Raw genomic sequence first — 23,199 nt, 5'->3', positions numbered from 1 at the left:
CCGAACCACACAGGAAGCTAACAATAGTTTTGACAGACAGCACGGTGGTTGACAGACAGGAAATAGTGAGATATTATTGATGATTACATCAGAGGTAGACAGAAGAACACAGATCTTGAGGCCGTGACCTTGCAAAGACGGGCTGGAAGGAAAGGCATTTGTTTATTTATCTAGCAGCTTGGGAGGGAAGATGTGTGTTTTATTCTTAAAGAGTTTATTATGTTCCTTTTTTATTTTTGAGGGGCTGAGAGAGCAGCTTATTTGTGAATGATATACAGCAGCTATCCCTTTCACCCTGCCCCACCTTTTTTGAGTGAGGCAGAGCCAGATGTCACATCTAAGATCTGTGCGTGCAGAAAATCATATTCTGACATGTTAAGATGCATACCAACCCCCAACCCCTCTGTTTCTTCCCATACACAGTTTTATTAGGAATGGATTTCTGGAATACCTAGGGCACAACCCAGTCAAAGTACACCGATTCCGATGACACAGTGCTGCCTTGTAATCGTATACCTGTCTACTTGGAAGTAAGTCCCATGGATTTCAGTGGGGTTTGCAGCCTAAAACATGTGCATTACTCCTTCCGTTTAAGCCAAAGGGGCTCAAAAGTGCTTGCATTTGCTTGCCTGCATTGTGCCCAAAGAATTTCATCACTCAGGACAAATTCAGCTGAGATCATTGGGAATGTCAGTTGTGTAAACTGGGGCTGAAGAGAGACAAATGTGTCCCCTGTCGTTATACTTCCGATGCAGCAATTATAAGTGAATGATGGCCGTGATATTATTACAAAGAAAGAGGGAGGAAGAGGAGAACCATTGAAAATATTATTATTTTTTTGTAAATGGACATGATGCCTGTGCTTTGAAAAGGTTCAGGGAGTGAGGAGGGAACCTGGCTGGTGAAGTTACAAATGACATTTTAAAATGGAAATTAGACATAAAGTGAAAGAGGAAATTTGTGTATGTTTCTCAAACTGCCAGGTCATATTATGTCTTGCCTTCATAAAACATAGGGAGATGGTGTATTCTTCTCTCATGGACGCTAGTTTTGCGCAGTGGTGCTCGGCCCATGTTATATGTCAACAGGACAAGCCCCCAGCGATGGTGGTTGCTTCACAAATTGCGAATAAGAAGGAGTTGGAATTTAAATGGCGCTCTGTATCATCTGGAAGCTTCAAATGGGTTATCTGTATTTCTGCACAGGAGATGCCAGTCACTCGTGGTATGCGTGATGATATGATCTGCTTGTCTCTGGAGCCAGAGCTTGCGTAGTACTCCAAAATAAATAAAGCCCATGGATTTATTCCCTGTCTTCGCAAGTGTTAAAGACTGGGTACAATCTAATAGATTTTTTGTAAGTGGGGTTGGGGCAGACATTATCAGCTTTCAGGAGCTGGTCTCCTGCTTGACATGGAACTGGAGTGTAATTTCAGGATAGATTTTGCAGAACTACAACTCCCAGCATGTCAAGCCATTGGCCATGTTTTATGGCTTGGTGGGAGCTGTGGTTCAGAGACATTTGGAGGGTCAAAGGTTCCCCACACCTAGTCTATAAGAGCATAGGCTAGCAATAAGATGAATTCTGTATGGCAGGTGAATGTTCAATATAGAATGTTGTTAATAGTATATCTGCCTTTTGTGTGACAAAACCAATGCCATTCTTAAGCTTACCATATACAGTCAACCCAGCATAGAATCTGAAATACACCATTTTCTAGCATAAGTTTTAGGTATTTGTTAGACTCAGGGTGGAAGTAGATCAGGAAAGTATTTCAAATTGAAACTTATACAGCGGTACCTCGGGTTACAAACACTTTGGGTTACAGACTCCTCTAACCCGGCAGTAGGTTAAGAACTTTACCTGAGGATGAGAACAGAAGTCGTTAGCTAAAGTGGTACCTCAGGTTAAGAATGGTTTCAGGTTAAGAACGGATCTCCGGAACGAATTAAGTTCGTAACCAGAGGTACTACTGTACTTGCTTAGCCAGTTTCCAAATGTCTTTTACCTACATGTTGTTGTTGTTGTTGTTGTTGTTGTTGTTGTTGTTGTTGTCACTCTTACTATCAGTTACGTTTCTTGAAATGATTCTTTCCTCTTCTCCCCCCCCCCCCCCCCGTTCTGGTTACACACAGGGAAAGTGCATCAAGTCTTAAAAGACTTATTTGCCAAAATTGTTCCTGACAACTTCGTAAAAAGAAAAGAAAAGTGTTTACCAAAAAAAGCATTTAAAGTTAATTAGAATGGAAAGCAGTTCCTGTGCCTGATACAGAAAAGTGATCTACTGAACCTCCCCCCTTCTCCCCCCCCCATTTATCAAAGAGATTTTTCATCATATTGCACATCTGCAGCCTTCAGAACAAATTCTGGCGAGAGCACTCAGTGTCACCATGAGAAAAAGGCTTAGATGTTTCCCCGGGATAGGGGGGAGAAAAGCAGCCCCCTATCAATTCCCATTTCTCAGACAGAATGATGCCTTTAACACTCGGTAATGAAAATTTTTATATGTGAGAGGGATTACCAGCATCAGCCTGTTATTGTCCTTTGATGTGCCCCAGAAATATTACAGTAGAAGTTATTAAAGAATAAATTGTGGGAAGCAAATAGCCCCTCTAGCTCAGTTTGCCACTTTGCCCTTTAGTCAGTTTCTGTCATGGTGAATTCCTTCTTTCATGGAGGGTTGTTTACCTTCTTTTAGCTTTGTAAAGACTTCTCTCTCTCTTAAATGAAAGAGATGCTCGATGACACAGTATTTTACATCTTTGGCATTACATGAGTGATGAAAAATAGATTGATCATCAGTGACTACTCTTGTATGTCAAAAGGTTCGGCGGACTTTAGAGCAGGGTGGCTCAACCTTCTTAAATCTTTTTTTTACCATCAAGAGTTGGGTCAGTTAGTTTTGCATAGAGCCCAACCATTCTCTGCTTTTCTCTGAAATGGAGAAAATATAGAGCGTGCCGAGTTGTGTCTGACAGCGTGTGAAAGTTTGCATCTCCAAGATTTAATTTTGAAAACCTGCCAGGTTCTGAATTGGTGCATAATTTCATTAACTTATGGTCCACAATTCCAGCAAAGGGGTCTGACGTTTGAGTGAACGCCAATTAACTTGCACCTTCACTCCACTGAGAACTAAGACTTGGAGATGTGGTGATGGGTGGCATGATGCCCACTGATTGGATGGATTTCACCAAGGGACACGCTGCAATCAAGGCCACTGGAGATGAAAGGCCAAGTGCTTATTAGTACATCTCTCTGGGGATTAATTAGGTTTTTTCTATTTCTGTGGAAGAGCCGTCATGCCTAAAAGTAATTTGGGTGGATGATAGGAAACTGATAGATGGCCAGGAAATGTAGACACATTGCCTTCAGTCTTGTTTATTTTCAATTCTCAATTTTGTCCACTTGAGAATGAACTGAAAGTTAGAAATAGCCTCTGGGCCAGGGAGCGAGTGAGAGACAGAGATTTTTCCCCTTTCACTGTTTTAATAGATTATATAATAAATTATGAAATACCGTTTGGTTTCTAGAGACATACTGAAGGTTAAAGCGAATCAATTTATGTCAGTGAGCTCACATGTTGGAGTGTTTCAGACCGCTTCATCAAACAGTGGGTTGTTCCCTCCCGATTTTCTTTTCCGCCTTTGCTCGTGAGCTTGTAAAATGCTATTCCTTTGCTTAATTGTTTTAAAGGCACGTGTGCTCCATAAACTTTTATTCTTATTACAGAACAATCAAACCTGTGTTGCTTTATTCGTGGTTTTTATCTGCCCAGTTTTGCTTGAATTGCCACATTACAGTAAGACCTTGGTTCTCAAATGGCTCCATTTTCGAACCTTTCATCTCCCGAACGCCAAAAAAACGGAGGTAAATCTCCGGTTTTTTTAATGTTTTTCGGAACCGGAATGTCCGACATGGCTTCCACTTGGGTGCAAGAAGCTCTTGCAACCAATTGGAAGCCGCGCCTTGGTTGTTGAACGTTTCGGAAGTCGAACGGTCTTCCGGAATGGATTACGTTCGACAACCGAGGCTTGCCTATACAGTGGTACCTCGGGTTAAGTACTTAATTCGTTCTGGAGGTCCGTTCTTAACCTGAAACTGTTCTTAACCTGAAGCACCACTTTAGCTAATGGGGCCTCCCGCTGCTGCCGCGACACCAGAGCACAATTTCTGTTCTCATCCTGAAGCAAAGTTCTTAACCTGAAGCACTATTTCTGGGTTAGCAGAGTCTGTAACCTGAAGCATATGTAACCTGAAGCATATGTAACCCGAGGTGCCACTGTACTGAGAAAATAAAGCAAAGTGGGAGAAAATTCTTCAGTTTTGTTAACTGTGATAGCCAAGAGGGCCTCCCTAAGAGCTGAAACTTTTGACCCTTGTCATAGGAATGGAGGAAGCTTCCTTATACTGAGCCAGACCATTGGTTTATCTGGTTCAGTACTGTGCACTCTGACTGGCAGCCAGTCTCTGGGATTTCAGACAGGATTTCCTCCCTACCTGGAGATACTGGTGATTGAACCTTCTACACCCAAAGAAGATGCTCTACCACTGAGCTACCACACTTTCATGTTTGGAAGCTGTCTCAGAAGAGTAACACAGTGCCTAGCAGACAGAATATGTGATAGAAGGAGATTAAATGAACATGACTGTTTATCCGGCAGTTCCTCCACTATCCTGTATCAGATCACATCAGGATTTTAAATTTGGGGAGAGAGAAAGGACAGGGCGTGACAGGAGAGCCCTACACAATGAGTTCTATAAACTTGAAGACTGGGGGGATCTTTTTCTACCCATCCTCCTCACTGCTTTCCTCTGTACCAAAACCCTCCCTAGATCACCAGCCCGTTGGACAGTATGTGCTATGTTGCACACTGGGCTGTGTGAAGTGGTGCTGCCTCTGCCCAATTTCAGGTAACTTCTCACCTCTTACTGCACCTCTGTGGGACGCAACACCCCTTTCCACACTATTTGAACGGTGACTTCCGAAAAGCATGATCAGGGTGAAGGGGGTTAAGGGAAGATGGGGTCAGTTCCACGAGCTGTTTCCACTTGTGCAACCTCTGGATACAACACACAAATCCAGCGGGTTGTTTTCGAACTCGTCAGAATTATGCCCCATTATGATCAACTGGGCAAGTTAGTCTTGCCTTAAGTTTTATTGATTTTTAGTGGGAAATTTTGTCCAACTAACTTACTTCTGGCTAGACATATATGTTTGCCTTGCGTTCAGTGGTGCTTATTCTTATCCAGGCATAGGCAAACTCGGCCCTCCAGATGTTTTGGGACTACAACTCCCACCATCCCTGACCACTGGTCCTGTTAGCTAGGGATGATGGGAGTTGTAGTCCCAAAACATCTGGAGGGCAGAGTTTGCCTATGCCTGTTCTTATATTTGGAAAAAAAGGGGTGGGAGAGAGAGAGAGCACAGTTGCTTTAAAAGAAGGCGGTATTATAACTAGTGATAATGATGATGAATGCAGATTGCAATGTAAGTAATGGATTAGCATTAATCACCGATTCATGTATAGTGTGGAAATTTAAACTAATATTGAAATGCAAATTACCCTACAGAAACCCAGTCCTCCACCTTGCCTGTTTGGTCACTGCTCATTAATGTTGAAAGCAGTGACACTTTCAGGACACAGGTGGCCCATGTATTAACTCAGCCAGCATATAGTATCCAAAACAGAACCTGATTCAACTAAAAAGTTACTCTAGTGGGAGCCAGCAAATGAGTCCTGCTACAGCAACAATGCTTTTCCTGCCTTTGCTCCTCCCATGCACCCCGAAATGAGTTCTAGGGGTTCGGGATAACCCCAGAACAGCTTGTAGGGGGAGAAGGGGAAGATGCTGGCAGTCCCCTTAGCACTACTTTGAAATCCATCCATGGTATTAGCAAGTATAGGTGTGGTGCGTCAAATAGGAAGGCACCATATTTTTCACTCTGTAGGACGCACCGGACCATAGGACGCACCTTGTTTTAGAGGGGAAAAAATTCTCCCCCTCTGCTCAGCGCCCCTTCAGCGAAGCAGCAGGAGAAACAGAGCCCCTTCCATTTCTCCTCCCGCTTCGCTGAAGGGGCGCTGCGCAAAGAGGGAAAACTGTGCAGTGCCTCTCCAGCGAAGCATGGAGAGCAAAAGGGATCGGTGTGCACCGACCCCTCTCACTCTCCAGGCTTCAGGCGGCTATCCGCAAGCCTTCGGAGCGCAGCAGGAACTTCGCTCCATAAGACACACACACATTTCCCCTTAATTTTTAAAGGGGAAAGTGCGCGTCTTTTATAGAGAGAAAAATACGGTACCTGATATGGCAGCATATTGGACTTAATACATCCAGTGGGCCTGAGTGCTTTTTGACAGCCCACTAAGCTCCTCCCCAGGATCTAGATATCTGCCTCCCAGCCCACAGGCCGCCTCCTGTGGGTCAAACTTCTCTTGGGGACCCTGCTTCTCACCCTCCAGCCCGCTAGCATTCTTTCCTGGGTCATCCAGCTCCCCGATCACCCCCACATTTCTCCTCAGCGTCCAACCATCTCCACAGTGTCTCTCTACAGGACTCCTGACATTTTAAGGCCTGCACATTTTAAGGCCAGTGGGATCGGTTGCAGTCCACCGCCTATTTGCATCCTCATGGGTTGCAATTCCAAGCACCCTTTGTGTGCAGCGCTTTCTTAGCTGTCAGTTTACAATAAGTTGGCTGACTACAACTATCACAGCTGGCTGACTACAAGCTGGAAAAGTCGGTACAGTGGAACCTCGGTTTTTGAATGTTATCCATTCCGGAAGACCATTTGACTTCCAAAACATTCAAAAACCAAGGAGCAGTGGGCAATTGGCAAAATCCACTGAGAAAAAAGAAAAACACATAACGGAAGCCATTCAACATCTGAGGTGTGTTCGAAAACGAGAGCATTTACTTCCGGGTTTTCAGCGTTCGGCTTCTGAAATGTTTGGCTTCTGAGACACTCGAAAACTGAGGTTCCACTGTATCTTTCTGTCAAATCCCACTCCCCTCCTCCCTGGATTCAGTCTGAACATAGTGAATGACACAGAGATATCTCTGTCTCTCACACAACTTTTGTGAGCCTTTGAAGAAAAAAGTTGTGTGAGAGACAGAGATGTTTTTCTGTCACTATGTTCCAACTAAATCCAGGGAGAAGAGGAGTCTGGGATCTGAAAGAATGATATCGGCTTTTCAGGCGTGTTGTAGCCAGCCAGCCAGCCAGCCAAGTCCACGTTGATCTGACTCCTCCAGAATTAAACCAAACAATCTGCATTTATTTCAGGGTCTGGGTGACTGTAAGAACCAACCGGGCGCAGAGACCAAAGCCCCTTTTTCACAGCATCTCCTAGAGCAGTATCAACAGAAATGCTGGATGTGTTTAGTTAAGAAAGACAATAATTCTGAAGATAGGGTGCGAGGAACAAGTGTGGGAAAATGCTGTTGTATGAAATTTAAATGGGTCCATTTTTTTCACAGGTCTGCTGCACAGGTTTTTCCTCCATGGAACTGCAGGTTCCCCTTTAGTCTTAATATTCCTCTTCAGAAGGTGAACCTACCTAATTCACACTTTCTGAAGCAATGCACAAACCGGAACACAGCCATTCTTCAAAATCTGCATGTGTCTGAATTTTTCAATGCAGTTCCCCAGCCAAGAAATGCATACAAAAATGCATATGCTAGAGTAAAGTGTGCATATAAAGTCACATATTCATGAAAATAGCAAACAGAAGTGCATTTTATTAGGCAAAGTCGCTTTGCAAAAATGTGAATATGAGGCAAAATTGCATGCAAGGGTCTGTATATGAGGAGAAATGTGCATTAAAGGGGAATATGAATTTTCAAGCAGACTTTTCCTTTTTTAAAAAATAAAATAAAATTGCAAACTGAGGTGAAAGTGTTGACAGCTGAACTGAAGATTGCAAAAATGAGAAGCCGTGAGAAACTGAAATTGGTAGATTTGTGCATCCCTGCCCGTTATGTTACATCATGCCTTCTCACATGAATGCCATCCTGCAAACATCTGCTACACTGTTGCTTGTGCCCCCCTCCCATCCTGCATGGAGTGACCGATTTGTCTTGAATTGGTGTGAGAGTGATTTATCAGGCCCATTATATTTGTCAGTGACCGTTACTTCTGAAACAGGTATTTCTGTCTCTTCTAAAAAAATTATTTTAAAAAAAATCTTGTATCCTCATGGCATGGAGCATAAAAATAGTAAGTAAGTGGGTGAGAAACACGGATAGCAAACAGTGACAGGTGAAAAATACGAGCTGCTAGATTAACAAAACAGCATTGCCTGCTCTCTTGATATGGTAACACTCAGATGGGTTATCTTCCATGTGAGCTGGTGAATTTCTTAGTATAGTGTTACAGTGGTACCTCAGTTTTCGAACGTCTCTGTTGGCAAACGTTTCGGAACTCGAACGCCGTAAACCCGGGAGTAAATGCTTCTGTTTTCAAACATGCCTCAGAAGTTGAACAGCTTCCGCTGAGTCACACCAATTCAAGATAAACCGGTCACTCCATGCAGGATGGGGGGGGGGGGCACAAGCAACAGTGTAGCAGATGTTTGCAGAATGGCATTCATGTGAGAAGGCATGATGTAACGTAACGTAGAACAGTAGAATTAATGATGAGCCTTGAAAAACACAGAGTTGAAAGAAAAGGAGCATATTCCAACTTCCTCCCTTCAGGTCTAGGTAATTATTGGGGTAGGAAAAAAGGACGCCATGCTCACTGCCTTGTGACCAAATGGGTGGGTGGGAATCAGAGGCTTAATGTGTGCCAGATGAAAACCACATGGTTGCCACACTGGAGACCCAAGCTGCATGTAGTATTACAGCCCCCAAACAAGTGTCAGGCTCCACTACTGGAGATCTACAGGGACCTCAAGGGATCTTTCCCTATCTGTCTATAGAGTTGTACCTCGGTTTCAAGACCGTTTCGAGTTCCGAAATGTTCAAAAACTGAGGCACAAAGGGCGGCCTGCAAATTTAATAGAGAAAACTGGGGGAAATAACTTCAGCCACAGAATTACTTAGGTGGCTTTATCATAGAATCATAGAGTTGGAAGAGACCACGAGGGCCATCGAGTCCAACCCCCTGCCAAGCAGGAAACACCATCAGAGCACTCCTGACATATGGTTGTCAAGCCTCTGCTTAAAGACCTCCAAAGAAGGAGACTCCACCACACTCCTTGGCAGCAAATTCCACTGTCAAACAGCTCTTACTGTCAGGAAGTTCTTCCTAATGTTTAGGTGGAATCTTCTTTCTTGTAGTTTGGATCCATTGCTCCGTGTCCGCTTCTCTGGAGCAGCAGAAAACAACCTTTCTCCCTCCTCTATGTGACATCCTTTTATATATTTGAACATGGCTATCATAACCTCCTCTTCTCCAGGCTAAACATGCCCAGCTCCCTTAGCCGTTCCTCATAAGGCATCGTTTCCAGGCCTTTGACCATTTTGGTTGTCCTCCCTCTGGACATGTTTCAGTTTGTCAGTGTCCTTCTTGAACTGTGGTGCCCAGAACTGGACACAGTACTCCAGGTGAGGTCTGACCAGAGCAGAATACAGTGGCACTATTACTTCTCTTGATCTAGATGTTATACTCCTATTGATGCAGCCCAGAATTGCATTGGCTTTTTTAGCTGCCGCGTCACACTGTTGGCTCATGTCAAGTTTGTGGTCAACCAAGACTCCTAGATCCTTTTCACATGTACTGCTCTCAAGCCAGGTGTCACCCATCTTGTATTTGTGCCTCTCATTATGCAAGCCATTATCTCGCTTTTCATCAATATTCAGATATTATGAAGAGGTTGCTGTTAGGAAGTCCATGTATGAGTTCATGTAAGTGAGGGTGTTTACCTGAAAGTGCTGTTCTGACACTGATACCTTTAAAACTGCGTGCAATATGCATTCTGTGGTCCTGAAGATCCACTCCCAAGCGATGCATAAGCTCAAGGCGGCCCTGCATAAAGAGGCCTCCATTGTGCAACATTAATCTATGGCCGACCTTAAAGTTTAGAATATTTCACACCAGGGCGATTAGGAACACCCACAGTTTTGTTCGATGGATGTTTTAAGAGTGTTTTGTTACATGTTCCTTTCGCTTCCCAGTGCTGATAAATATTGCACTCAAAATAGCCACCTAACTGGAGAGAAAATATTCTTTCCAGCATGCTGTGTATGGATTATGGGGGGAAGTTGCAGTTGTCCTAGTTGTAAGAGATGCCTAATTACCGTGGTGAACAAACAGCCCCGTATATTCAACAGAAGTGCAGCTTTCCCCCCGCAACAATGAAAGCAAGATGTGCTGTTCCTGGGAGAAGGAAGAAGAGCTGCAGAGTAACCTGAGGCCATTTTTCTGACTGTAGCCAGGCAGTTTTGCTTCAGGGTACTGCTTTTGTTATCTCCCCTTGCGCCCTCTGAGAATGAAAGCGTACAGAGAAGCTTCCAAGAGAGAACTACCTGTTTGAGCGAGATTCGGTAGCTGAAGGAAGTTTCTATTGATGGATAGGAAAAGGAGCCGCTCCGTCATCACTAAAACAATGTCTGCTCAATGGACCCGCTGTGATTGCTGAAGGCTTCTCTCCTCTATCCTAGTTTAGCAACAAAAGGTTACACGAGGAGTCCTAGAGTCGAACCTCAGGTGGGTGCCCTGCACACGCTTTCAGATGAATGGCCTGCTCTCTCCACCCTTGTACCAAAGCCAGATTTTACCAGCAAAGGAAATCCCTGTTCATGTTAAATCCTGCTGAGAAGCAAATAGTTGTTTGGGGATTTAAGCCTCATTACATTCTGTTTGAAAAACACGGCTCACCTTGATGACCAAAGAATTAATCCATGTTACGGTTGACTCCCCCCCCCCAATTCCCCCCTCCCATTCAATTCACAGACAAATTGGGGACAGGTTCAGTAATTGGGGTGGTGCAAACTAGGAATCAGCAAATGCATCAGTTTGGGTTTCCCTCAGTTTCTCCTTTTCCCAATCCACATTTCTGCATCAGCTGGCAATTATTTTATTTTAATTTTTTAAAAACAGTCCTCGTTAAAATTAAACATACATTTTTGCTTTTTAGTGCACATTGCTCCTAATATAGACATCTTTATTAGTATATGCACCTTTTGCAAGAAAGCATTTTTATTTTTTTATTTTTTAAAATTTTTATTGGAATTTTATTTATAACATAACCCCCCCACCCCCAGTACACAAATCCACCCTCATTAAACATGAACATAACATACAGTGAGCATAACATACAACAATAAAAACAACCAAATAAAAGACTTCCTTTATCCTGTATCTGGCTTCCTTATTTACTTCTTATAAACTGTTTCCTTTATGAATAATTATTAAGATTTTTCTAATTATAACTTAAATATCCACAAAGTCTTCTGCAGACATTAATCGAAACAAGTCCAGGTATGTATTTTAGGGCACTGTTTTGTGAAGTATTCTCTGCATTTCCCCCATGCTTTTTGAAACTCTTGTCTAGTGTTATTTTTACCAACTCCTTACATACACACACACACACACACACACACACTTGCAAAATTCAGAGAAGGGTGAATTTCAAAGAATGCATCACTTTGGATTCTGCACTGTCCTGGGAAGTGCCGATTAGGTTGGTTCTCATTAAAATGAACTGAACCAAAATTCTCCCCCCATCCCTACTGCAAACAAGTATGGATTACATCCTACCTACAGTGCTAGCATCCTTTCTCCACTGCTGCTTGGCAGTCCCCGTCCCCCTGGTGCTCTTTCCAGGAAGGAAACTCACTCCGGTGCCTCTCCGGAAAACAACTCAGAGTGAAAACAGAAACAGGAAGCAATACTAATAATACTAAGCAGTGGGGAGAGTGACTGCATATGCAGCAATAGCAGCAAAAAGAGTGAAGAAACACACACCGAGGGATTTGGGGAAGCATTCCACACCACCCCAGCCCTCTGAAAAGTAAGCTTTTGAAAACTCAGGAGAATTCTATATAATAATAATAATAATAATAATAATAATAATAATAATAATAATAATACTGTGACATATTAGCGGTCACTGCATAGGGCAAGGGGGGGGGTGATATTCTACATTATTTTCTACCATCCACAGAACAGTACTTTCTCAATCCTTCGTTTTTTGCCTCGTTCTCTCTATTATTACGTGAACAGCTACAGCTGGCGATTGCTGCCAAGGTACGCACTCTGCATAAGGAGCTCCAAATCTCGAAAGCTTGACCTTTGCCGCTGACACGGCCGAGACGTCGTTGTGGCTGCTTTTCAGTCTCTGCAACTGGAAGAGTTGTGACAGTGTGGTGGGAAGTCACATGATATCTGTCGTAAATGTACAGCGACGGAATGAAGGTGATGTTTTACTGCAGTACTTAACACTTGGCACTAAGTAGGAGTTGATTAGGCAGGAAATAGACAATGAATTAATTTGAGCAAATTACAAGGGGATTAGTAGTGGATGTAGTTTTATGTCACAAGTGGAACATGATAGAGATGCTTACCCAGGAATGGGAGTGAAACAGGCCTGCTTCTGTGTGTTTATATAGCTTTATTGTACTACTGAGAGCAAAAAAGTAAAAGAAAATAGAAAATACTCTGGATTTTTAGATAGGCTCTATGATTCAAGAGTGATCTACTCAAGGGCAGACCACTTTGTTGTCGGTTAGGGCAAATTCTCAAACCTTAGTCATTTCAGGACAGCTTCTTGTATAGATGCCCAGAGAAGTGATTGGTACTTGCTGATGACTGAAAAGGGGAAGAAAGTACTGAAGTCGGGGAGAACTTTCTTGATGCTTAAATAAAGTGACTGGAACACAACACACTAATTCTGTTATTAAACACACAAATGCATGCGAGCGCACAGAGAACTTACGCATGATTCAGACCTGCCTTGTGTTTGCCGCGTCCGTTTTTAAATTGCACCTCTTCCAGCAGATAAATCTACTTTGTCATTTGTTTTTGGTTAATTTAACCTCAGCAGTTTTGTTTTTTGTTTTGCACATTGCTACTAGTAATTAAGCATCCAAGAGCTCAGTTGCTAGGTCAAAGCCAAGCAAACAGCTTGGTTCCTCTGCAGGTTTTTGCTGCTCCCTCAAAAGAATCTGGTTCCTCAAATTTCCTACCAGGGAAGCAAGATTTCACGATCAAATGGATAAGTTCTAGACATGCGACAAGTTAGGGTCTTTTCAGATGGGAGGCTTCCTCGACACCCACATGTTGCAAGTGAATTCTGCAAATCCTGGTGTGGATAGCAGCTAACCATGCTGGCCTTAGATATTAAGGAAAAACGTAGAATTGCGACTCTGTTCAGCACTGGAGCTCCTCCTCCTCCATCGCACACAGAGGTTGGTGGTGATAAAATGGTGCCTTTTTGGGACTCTCCTATCTGAAGCCACTGCTTCCTGTTACCCAGGACGAACTCAAGACATTTTTGCACCTGAGGTGAACCACAAAAGGTGCCTTCCTCCCCACCATGGGAAAAGGAGTGAGTGAAGATTTGCATCAGAAGAAGAAGAAGAAGAGTTTGGATTTGATATCTCGCCTTTCACTCCCTTTAAGGAGTCTCAAAGCGGCTAACATTCTCCTTTCCCTTCCTCCCCCACAACAAACACTCTGTGAGGTGAGTGGGGCTGAGAGACTTCAGAGAAGTGTGACTGGCCCAAGGTCACCCAGCAGCTGCATGTGGAGGAGCGGAGACGTGAACCCGGTTCCCCAGATTACGAGACTACCGCTCTTAACCACTACATCACACTGGCTCTCAGGAATAAGTGGGGAAGAATGTTATACACCAGGAAGCTAATAACATGAATATATGAACACTGTGTGTGTGTGTGTGTGTGTGTGTGTGTGAAGAGTGCAGCAATTTTCTTTTTTGTGATGAGAATTCCTCTCATTCTCACCATCATCTGCTAATAGACAATAGTCTTGTCTTTGGGGAAAATCCAGTCATCCCATCTATGGAAAAATGGCTAGTCTCCTCCTCCAGGTCTTTTCTACCTCTTCTCTAGGTATCTGATAAGTGGGCTGGATAAACAGGGGCATCCTTGAGGAAAGTCAAAACTCTTGGTTTCTCAGCCCCCCCTTTTTTTTGCATAGCCAGCAAGTGACCTTGTATGTTTGCTTGGAATAACACCAAATGACAAAGCACAGGAAACGCTCAGGACCGCTGGGGACCTCTAAGCTGAAGTTGCTTTTACCGAAGCTGCTCTCCCACTTCAGAAGTAACGAACAATCCTGTGACAGAGTGTAATTTTTGTTTGAAGGGAGAAGCATTAAACGGCCCGTGGAAGTGTGGCTCAGCATATTTCATATAAATCTTGCAAGGGGAAGGATGGGGGTTTCCTTGGGGGGGGGGGGGCTTAGAAGCAAATTTGCCGCTTATCTGCAAGGGAGGGGGAGAAACTGGCTTTAGAACGGCTCACAGAGGAAGCAGCAGAAATTTATCTTAGCTAAAGAGCTGGAACGCAGCCCAGGAGGATGCAATGCTTATTGTGCTAAAATAGGTGTGCTATCCTGAGGGCTTCTTGTCAATGGCTTTGGCAGCTCGAGAGACTGGCACCAACAGTGTCTTAAGCTGCTTGCCAGGCAGATTCCCAGCAGCAAATTTGCTTGTGGGCTGAGTCTTGTTCCACAAGCGTGGTACAGATCAGCTCTCCTGGATGTCTCTTCAGGAGCCTAGGCTGGAGAGGAGTCGGAGCAGGGCCTAAGCCAAATCTAAGCACAATGTCTTCCCCCCAAGCCAAACACAGTCCCATCAGCCATGAATTATTGGGGTTCCTCTTTTTTTGCAGGCAATGCAGTGAAAACAGGATGTTTCAGGCTCACAGAGGGCACTATATATATATCCTGTGTTCAGCTTAAAAAGTAAAGGGACCCCTGACCATTACGTCCAGTCGTGACCGACTCTGGGGTTGCGGCGCTCAACTCGCTTTATTGGCCGAGGGAGCCTGTGTTTGTCCGCAGACAGCTTCCAGGTCATGTGGCCAGCATGACTAAGCCACTTCTGGCGAACCAGAGCAGTGCACGGAAACGCCATTTACCTTCCCGCCGGAGCGGTACCTATTTATCTACTTATACTTTGACGTGCTTTCAAACTGCTAGGTTGGCAGGAGCAGGGACCGAGCAACGGGAGCTCACCCCGTCACGGGGATTCGAACCACCGACCTTCTGATCAGCAAGTCCTAGGCTCTGTGGTTTAACCCACAGCGCCACCCGCGTCCCCCTGTGTTCAGCCTGGTGGGCCATAAATAGGTGATTTGGGCTGTTTTACTGTGTCTTTTGAACTTTGGGGGGGGGTTGCTTTGAGTTTACCTTATTAAGAAAAGTATTTCTTAGTAGGTGAAACTGGTGCGGTGCGTTCAATGGTGTGTCATCGTTATAGCAACTTTTGTTATACCCTGTCATTTCCTGCTGCTGTTTTAGAGTAAGGCTGCAATGGGTATTTTAAATGGTTCATTTGGAGATTTATCTTTGCAGTTAACTGCCTTGAAGTTTCTGGAGGAAGGCTGGGATAGCAGGTGCCAAGAAAAGCCTCTGCCTAAGACCTGGATAATTGTTGCCAGTCGGAGTAAGCAATACTGGACTGGATTAACAAAATGATTGGCCTGGCATGAGGCAGTTTGCTGTATTCCTAGAAGACTCAAATTGCCCTTGTAAACATTCAGACTTCACCGAGAACCGGGGCACAAAATCAGCTAAGGGTATACATCCCAAAGGTGGCTTTGATGTGACTCGCTTCCAATGAATGATGCTGTTTTCAGGTGATAGGCGGACCTGTTGCCATTGACAGCCTGGTGGTTTGACAGAGATTATCAAGGAAGCACACTTCTTGCTGAAAGCAGCGTCTTTGATATTGTGCTAAGAGAAATTCATAATCTGTGGTCAGAATAAATTATGTGCAGTGGTTATGTGCATGTGCATAATTAGTACCTCCAAGACAAATTATTATGAGAGCCAAGGAGCTGTGTGAGAGGGAAAGGGATTTGCTGAGAAAACAAATAGATCACCTGCCTGTTCAGTCCAAATATATTCCCTCTAAAGCAGGGGCAGCTAAATTGTGGTGTTGTTGGACTCCAACAATTCACCTCAGCCCGAGCCTGCACAGCCAACAGGCAAATACTAGCTTCATAAGAGGGATTTTCCTCTTGATCCAAAGGAGGGGAAGAAAATACGACCTTTAAAGCCCAATATGGCCTTGGCCCAGTATACCTGAAGGAGCGTCTCCACCCTCATCATTCTGCCTGGACACTGAGGTCCAGCTCCGAGGGTCTTCTGCTGGTTCCCTCCCTGCGAGAAGCAAAGTTACAGGGAACTAGGCAGAGGCCCTTCTCAGTAGTGGTGCCCTCCTCGTGGATCACCCTCCCGTCAGATGTCAAGGAAATAGACAACCATCTGACTTTTAGAAGACATCTGAAAGCAGCCTTGTTTAGGGAAGTCTTTAAGGATTGATGTTTTTATTACATTTTCAGATATTTTGTAAGCCACCCAGAGTGGCTGGGGAAACACAGCCAGATGGGCGGGGCAATACTACTACTACTACTACTAATAATAATAAATTTCCTTCCAAATCTGCTTTGATCCAGATAATCAGCACACACACACACCCCATCTGATGCCAGCTGCATTTTTTTTTTCAATGTGCAAGTTAAATGGACGAGACCTTTGATATAATGTCTAATTTGGCTCTCAGATATGTTTATCTCTTGAGTTGTCCCAGCTTCTTGCCAGTTTGTGGCTCCAGAACCACAGGAACCCCCAACTACAGCCTCAGTCCTCTCTCCTGCGCTGCCACAACCTTCTTCCCACTTAGGGGGCTTGGTCAGCTTCACCTAATGTTTCTCATTGGCAGATGCCTTCCTACCAGATCTCAAGCAGCCTGCAAAAGCACTGGCCTCCTTTTGCACCAGGTCTGGGGAAGAGTCTACGGCCACCGGAGTGTGTGGTGCCTTTTTGTCAGGCTCAGTGCTTTCCGCAAAGTTCATGTTTGGCGATAGGCGCATTCACGCTTCGCATGGTATGGCTGTGCAGTTGCCATGGTGATGTTGATGTTGTCTGTGGATAATGCACAGAATTAAAAGTGCTGCTCCCTCATTGTAAAGCCTCAATAATCTTGCGTCTGTTCAGTTTCAAACAGCCCGTGTTAACAGGGGAGTTTAATTTAGCATGTTAATAAAACCTTGCCAAAGCCATCAGGCCTCTCATCTCCCATAAAGAATACCTGTCATTCCCCCCCTCCTTTTCTTTTTTTAGACATAATAATGTCCACAAAGAACCATTTCTGAAATACCTGTGTTAAGAGGCGAGCTCTTGATTCTTCTGCTCCTTAGCAAAGTGGTTACCAGAGCAATGCTGGATAGATGCACTTTTAGAACCACAGAAACACAAAATCTCAAGGCATCTTGAGAGAGAGGCATTTCCCTTTCCTTTGTTTAATTCGGGAAGTGCTCAGTCTCATGAATGAGAGTTCTGTGCTTTGAACATGCAGCAGAAGAACCCTAGAAGCAAACTCCCTGTCATTTCCTCCATTCAAGGGCCATTGGCCTTTTCTGATATCTGATCATTTTAGACAAGCCTTTATGCAGGGAACTTGCTGGATAGCCAGAGGACTACATACTACGGATGCACTTCGTGCAAGGCAGTCTGGAGTTAGCCTTAACATCTGTTAAGATAAGAACCAATTAATCAAGATTGATACTAGGCAACATGGACTAATTTAAACTCGTTTGTTAATGCAACTGAAACAGAGAGCATGAGAAGGAGCGCTCATCGGTGAAATTAAGAGCAAAATGGTTACCTATTATGTAAGATGGGGGACGGCATCATTTACAGTGATGTTGACAAAATGTGTATATGCAAGCATGCGTTACATGGAGTTTTGCATGCAAGCATTATTGCATTTGTGGTTGTACACAATGCACTGGAAGAACTCCGGAGGAAAAGAATGGTGAAAATGCAAGGAATTAAAGCACCACAGCTCATCTTCTCTTTATGAATAAAAGTAAGGCCTTGTGAATGACATTATGGGCCTTTTTGGATTTATTGTTCCTGGCTTAATAAGCTAAAATAGATCGATAGATAGACAGACAGATAGATAGATAGATAGATAGATAGATAGATAGATAGATAGGTCCCCCCCAGAAAAACAGACAAAACAGAAGGAATAATAAGGGACCCCCCGCGCCCCAAATATAGATAGAAAACGGCAATGTACAATAAAGTTGTACAGAGAAAGTAACTTGGTTTTTGGAATTAAAGTGTCATTCAAACTAGCTTCGCGGCAATTGGAGTCCTTGGGCCATTCCTAATTTTCTCTAGCCAAGGTGTGAACACCTTTGCATAGGGTAAAGGCATTGCCACCCCTGTCAATGCCCCACTAGTGTATACACAAACAGAAACGAATCTGACATAAATGAAGCTGTGCTGATGTGAACAGCTGGGGAGGGGAAGAACTGGGAAACATGTTGGGTGTTGGGAACAACTTCACTGGGAAACATGTTGGGTGTTGGGAACAACTTCACTGAGCTCTATGGTGGTCATGTGAATGCACTCCAAGACGATAACCTTGTCTTTCGTTTCCATTCGTTTTAATGAATGGGGGGTGCAGGGGAGGGGGAAAGATTCAGTGGTGTGTGGCCACTTTTCTCCACCCCCCCCAAGATTTCTGGGCTCGCTGCATGGAGAGTGAACATACGTTTCGTTTACGTATGCCTCTGAAGTAACGGCTTGTAACATTAAAGAGTCTTTCTGTCTACCTTGTGAGTGTCATGTTAACTCTGGTGTGGAGCTTCGTGATTTCCTTTGATGTGCCTTGATCTTCTTTCTCTTGCTTTCCATCCTGAACTATGTTTTATTCAAGTGAAGTGGAAGTTATTGACTCCTTCTGTAGTTTTGTTGCTAAGGCACCCCATGGAGAACATAAAAAATTATTTGGCCTCTGTGGATAAGTTTCATGTGTCACCCCGATGTAAAAATATCGTTGGTTTTCGTTGGCTCCTTGGACCCTTAGGCTGAAGGCGATATTTAGATTTGTGATAATATTATAGGGTGGTGGGGAAAAAGATAAATTCTAAGGCCATTGTTTGAAGTCATTGCAAAGCCTTCTAAACTCTTCTCCTGCACCCTCAAGTGTACTTTTGGGAAAGGACGTCATCTGTTTTGGGTTGTGTTGATTGGAGGGTCATAGCTTTGTGGCAGAGCAGCTACTTTGCATGCAGAGGGTCGCAGTTTTGAATCCAGGCATCTCCAGGTAGCGTTGGGAGAGAAGCCTTGTCTGAAGTCCTGGAGAGCCATAGCCAATCAGTGCAGATGATACTGAGCAAGATGCACCAATGGTGTCACTCAGTATAAGGTGGCTTCCTATGTTCGTAACACGTAAGAGGAAAGTGAGGCCACACTACCTACCCCCTCCATCTCACAACACCTGTCCACCCTCATCCCCACCAACTGCATGTTCATAGTTCCATGTCTGAAGGCTTCCCCTTGACAAGCATTAGTGTGGGGAAGGGCGCTAGTGATGTACACATGACACTGAGGCTAGCTAGCTTGGCTCTCCTCACATGTCATTCAACATGTCAACTGAATGACAGAGAGCTTCTGCCTTTAACACCAGGGGCTGACGTGCCCTTTTCTGTGGCTGTTTTTAGAATTCATTGCAGCAGGGCCGGCCCAGCCATTATGCAAGGTGAGAGCACTGCCTCAGGCGGCAGAAGCCCCCAGGTTAGCACTCCCGTGGGTGTCCCACCTCTGCTGCCAGCAGTGAAGAAGCAACACTTCCTTTTCCGCCATTTTGGGGTGCGATCATGTCCATTTGGGGTGGGATTTCTCCAGTGCTATTTTTCTAGAAAAAGGGGTGCCGGAACTCACCATGAACGCTTCCCTTGTTCTCTTATCCCACTGGAGGGGTGCCGGAACAGAGTTCCTTGATTTCCAGCTGAAAAACAAAGCCCTGGATTTTGCCCCCAAATGGCGTGTTCTAACTCGAAATTGGTTCTGATGGCAGTGACGCTTCTTTGCCAGCTGCAGATGCGGCAGGGCATGCAGCAGCGGCAGAGTGTGTGGCGACAGGTATGATGGCAGCAGGCCAGGGCTACACTTCCCATTTTGCTTCAAGAGGTGAAACAGGGCATGCCTTCCCTTTCTTGCATTCTTCACAAAAAGGGATACGCTTTGTTGTTGTTGAGAATGTAAGCATCCCATTTATGAAGCACACTTTATGCTGACACTCAGAGCTCGTTCTAGTTGGTCCTAGCAGGCAGAGACAGGGAGGGTTAAGGTGGTTCACAACAGATGCTTCTTCTTAGAATAAACCTAGTTTTATTTGAAGATTGCCCCTCGGTTTAAGGAATATGAATTAAGCAGAACATGACATGGTGCCAGGATTAAAGTACCAAGTGCGGCTTCAAATCAAACCGTCTGCTTATCTCCCTTCTCGTCATCAATCTGCTAACTTCTTATATTTCTCAGCTTTATTTGTCCTCTCAAGATGCTGAAGCATCACAGTACATGAGAGCTTTAGATTTCTATGGAATCTTTAAGTGCTTCATCTCTGCGGCTTGCTAACTTCTTCACAATAGTCTTTGATTCAGAGATGAACAGAAAGTGGCTGCAGTCCTGAGTCTTACAGGACTGGAAGCTGTTGATGTTTTTGAAAGCCAGCAGGCAAGCCAGGCTGAGAGACACAGCTATGGAGAGGTTTTCCTTGCAAAGTAAAGTGAAACTTGGGAGAAGGAGGGAGAGAGAAATTTTGTAGGAAGGCAACATGAAGGTGAGTCACCTGAATAATGTTATATTGCAAGTCTCTTTGAGACTTTATATTTCATAAACAAAAGTGACTAATAAGCCCTAATAACAATATTTTAAACAGACTTCATGCTGTCCTTATAGGCAGTCAAGAGATCCCATCATAACACATCAGAGTGTAATTAGCATTAAAAATCTAAAGCTGCTAAACAGATTACTGGAAGGCGTAGTTTAGACAAAGCAGTTACACTGAGGCAGGGAACTGAGATGGCTGGCAAAGTACTCAGAGTTTAGGCTTAGATAGAAGTTTCAGGGACTCATGAAGAGGTAGGGTTTACAAGCCCCCCAAATTATTCTCCCCCTCAGGTTAAAATCTAAGCCAGAGAAGAACCTGCCTATTCTCACCAAGCCCAGCCCTCAATGCCCCTTTCCCTTGCCTGGCACATGGTGGAGGCAGAAAAGAAACTGCGTGCACAGAGGGAGAAGAATGAAAGAGGCCTGTCATATTCATCCCTCTTTGTCTCCTGGTTGTTCTGCGTTAGGGCAAAAGGCTCCCCAAAAACTATGGGAGATGCAGTTCTCCTGTGAGTTGATTGCCATTTTTGTAATTTTATATAATCTTTCTATTGTAGAAGTTTCATAATACAGCACTGCACTGCACATTAGAACATTTAAATAGATTTAAATAAGCCTTTTCTTAACTTGAAGAAGCTTCTGTAGAAATCTGTCAATGCATTTTGAGCGGGAGTAATTTTTTATCAGCCTATATCTATGTATTCTTTGAAAGCTCAAATAGCATGTTTGCTAAGGGCAAATACAATTATTTTAGGATATACTGCAAACTTTGCTTATGTGCCAGAAAGGAAGAAAAAGAACATGAAAGTGACATTTTCTGAATTACCCACCAAATGAGTAGTTAAATACAATCTTGGTGTAGCAAATAGAATCTTCCGAGATGACGTACATTACAGTGTGAGAGTTTCTTTAGGCATTTTGTAAGTGATATTGGAAAGATTATCTTTCCTAAGTGCTGATAATGCATGGTAGGTTTATGTCTTTATTACTTGCTGACAATGTCTTATTATTACTACATAAATTTGCTTTTACTCCTAATTAAACTTTCAAAAAGTAGTTAGGCTTGTCCTTTCGGAAGATGAAACATTGGTGTGTACGCAGTGTCTCACAGAGTGATGCACGTGCAAAAATAATCATCGAAAGGAAACATCTATTGATAAAGTGCCATATGGCCTTGGCACAACTCTAGATGATCTTACAAAGACTTGTGTGCTTGTCAGAGGAAAACGTCTATCCTTAAACACAGCATTTGTCCTTGTTCTGCATGCTAACACATCGCTGACATCGCTCACACATGTCTCGGAAGCGTGCTGATATGTGCATACCCCACGGCATGTGTGTGATGCAGAGTAGAATTTTTTTGGGTGGAGGGGCCGGCCCCTTCACTGGAAATTTGTGGGTGCCCAGGCCCCCATGGCTCCGCATAGATGGTGCCTATGATAGAATAAACAAGTTAACAAACAACACATGGTTTGTAAAGGAACAATTAAAATGACGAGGAACTGTCACATAGAGCAGTTGAACTATTCAGGACAGACAAAAGAAAGTACAGTGGTACCTCTGGTTACGTACTTAATTTGTTCCGGAGGTACATTCTTAACCTGAAACTGTTCTTAACTTGAAGCACCACTTTGGCTAAAGGGGCCTCCCACTGCTGCTATGCCGCTGCTGCATGATTTCTGTTCTCATTCTGAAGCAAAGTTCTTAACCCGAGGTAATATTTCTGGGTTAGTGGAGTCTGTAACCTGAAGCGTATGTAACCTGAAGCGTATGTAACCCGAGATACCACTGTACTTCTTCAAGCAGCCCGTAGTTAAAATATTCCTACAAGAAGTAGTGATGGTGCCAACATTAGGCAAATTCATGGAGGGCAAGGCTATTAATGGCTACTAGATGGAATGGATATGTTCTCCCTCCCCTGTTGGATGCAGAAGAGTGTGCTGGATTCGATGAGCCACTGGCCTGATGCAGCAGGTTCTTCTTACGTTCTTAAGAAACTTGAGCATGAGAGCAACCTTCTGTCTGCTCTCTATCATTAGAATATCTGTATTTTGTATTTGATCTTTATTTCCGAGCGGCACCTGAACTCGAGTCCCCCAGCAGTGAAGCATTGCCGCTTTCCTCAAGTCAATGTGTTAATGAAGCCTGCATTCAAGCCCTTCCGGGTGCCACAGAAATTGAAGCAGAAGTAATAGTCTTGCTGAATCCGTCAAGTTCAGACAAGTTTGATATATTCCTTCCTAATGAATTCTTTCACTTAGTTGTGCTCATTATCAGTTTCAGAAATAATCAGATGGTATTCACACTGGGGGTATAATTCCTTTGCAGAGTGGTCCAAACTCAGAATGTTTCTAGACTCCTCGTCACAAAAAAAGATA

At 43.9% G+C, this 23,199-nt stretch overlaps 1 protein-coding gene across 5 annotated transcripts in view; it reads left to right on the top strand.

The window, feature by feature from the left end:
- Nucleotides 1–23,199, top strand: part of FHIT (fragile histidine triad diadenosine triphosphatase) — a 1,035,351-nt gene that overhangs the window by 325,896 nt on the left and 686,256 nt on the right. Inside the window, exon 1 of one of the 5 annotated variants that reach the window (XM_083426852.1) lies at nt 11,939–11,957. The exons of the other annotated variants lie outside the window; for them this stretch is intronic. The gene's annotated coding sequence lies outside the window, so the exon portion shown is untranslated. Of the gene's footprint in view, nt 1–11,938; nt 11,958–23,199 lie in introns of those variants that run through there. 5 annotated transcript variants of the gene reach the window in all.

This window comes from Podarcis tiliguerta, assembly GCF_965153285.1.
Source record: "Podarcis tiliguerta genome assembly, chromosome: 2".
Lineage (NCBI taxonomy): Eukaryota > Metazoa > Chordata > Lepidosauria > Squamata > Lacertidae > Podarcis > Podarcis tiliguerta.
This window is presented reverse-complemented; position numbering and strand designations above follow the sequence as displayed.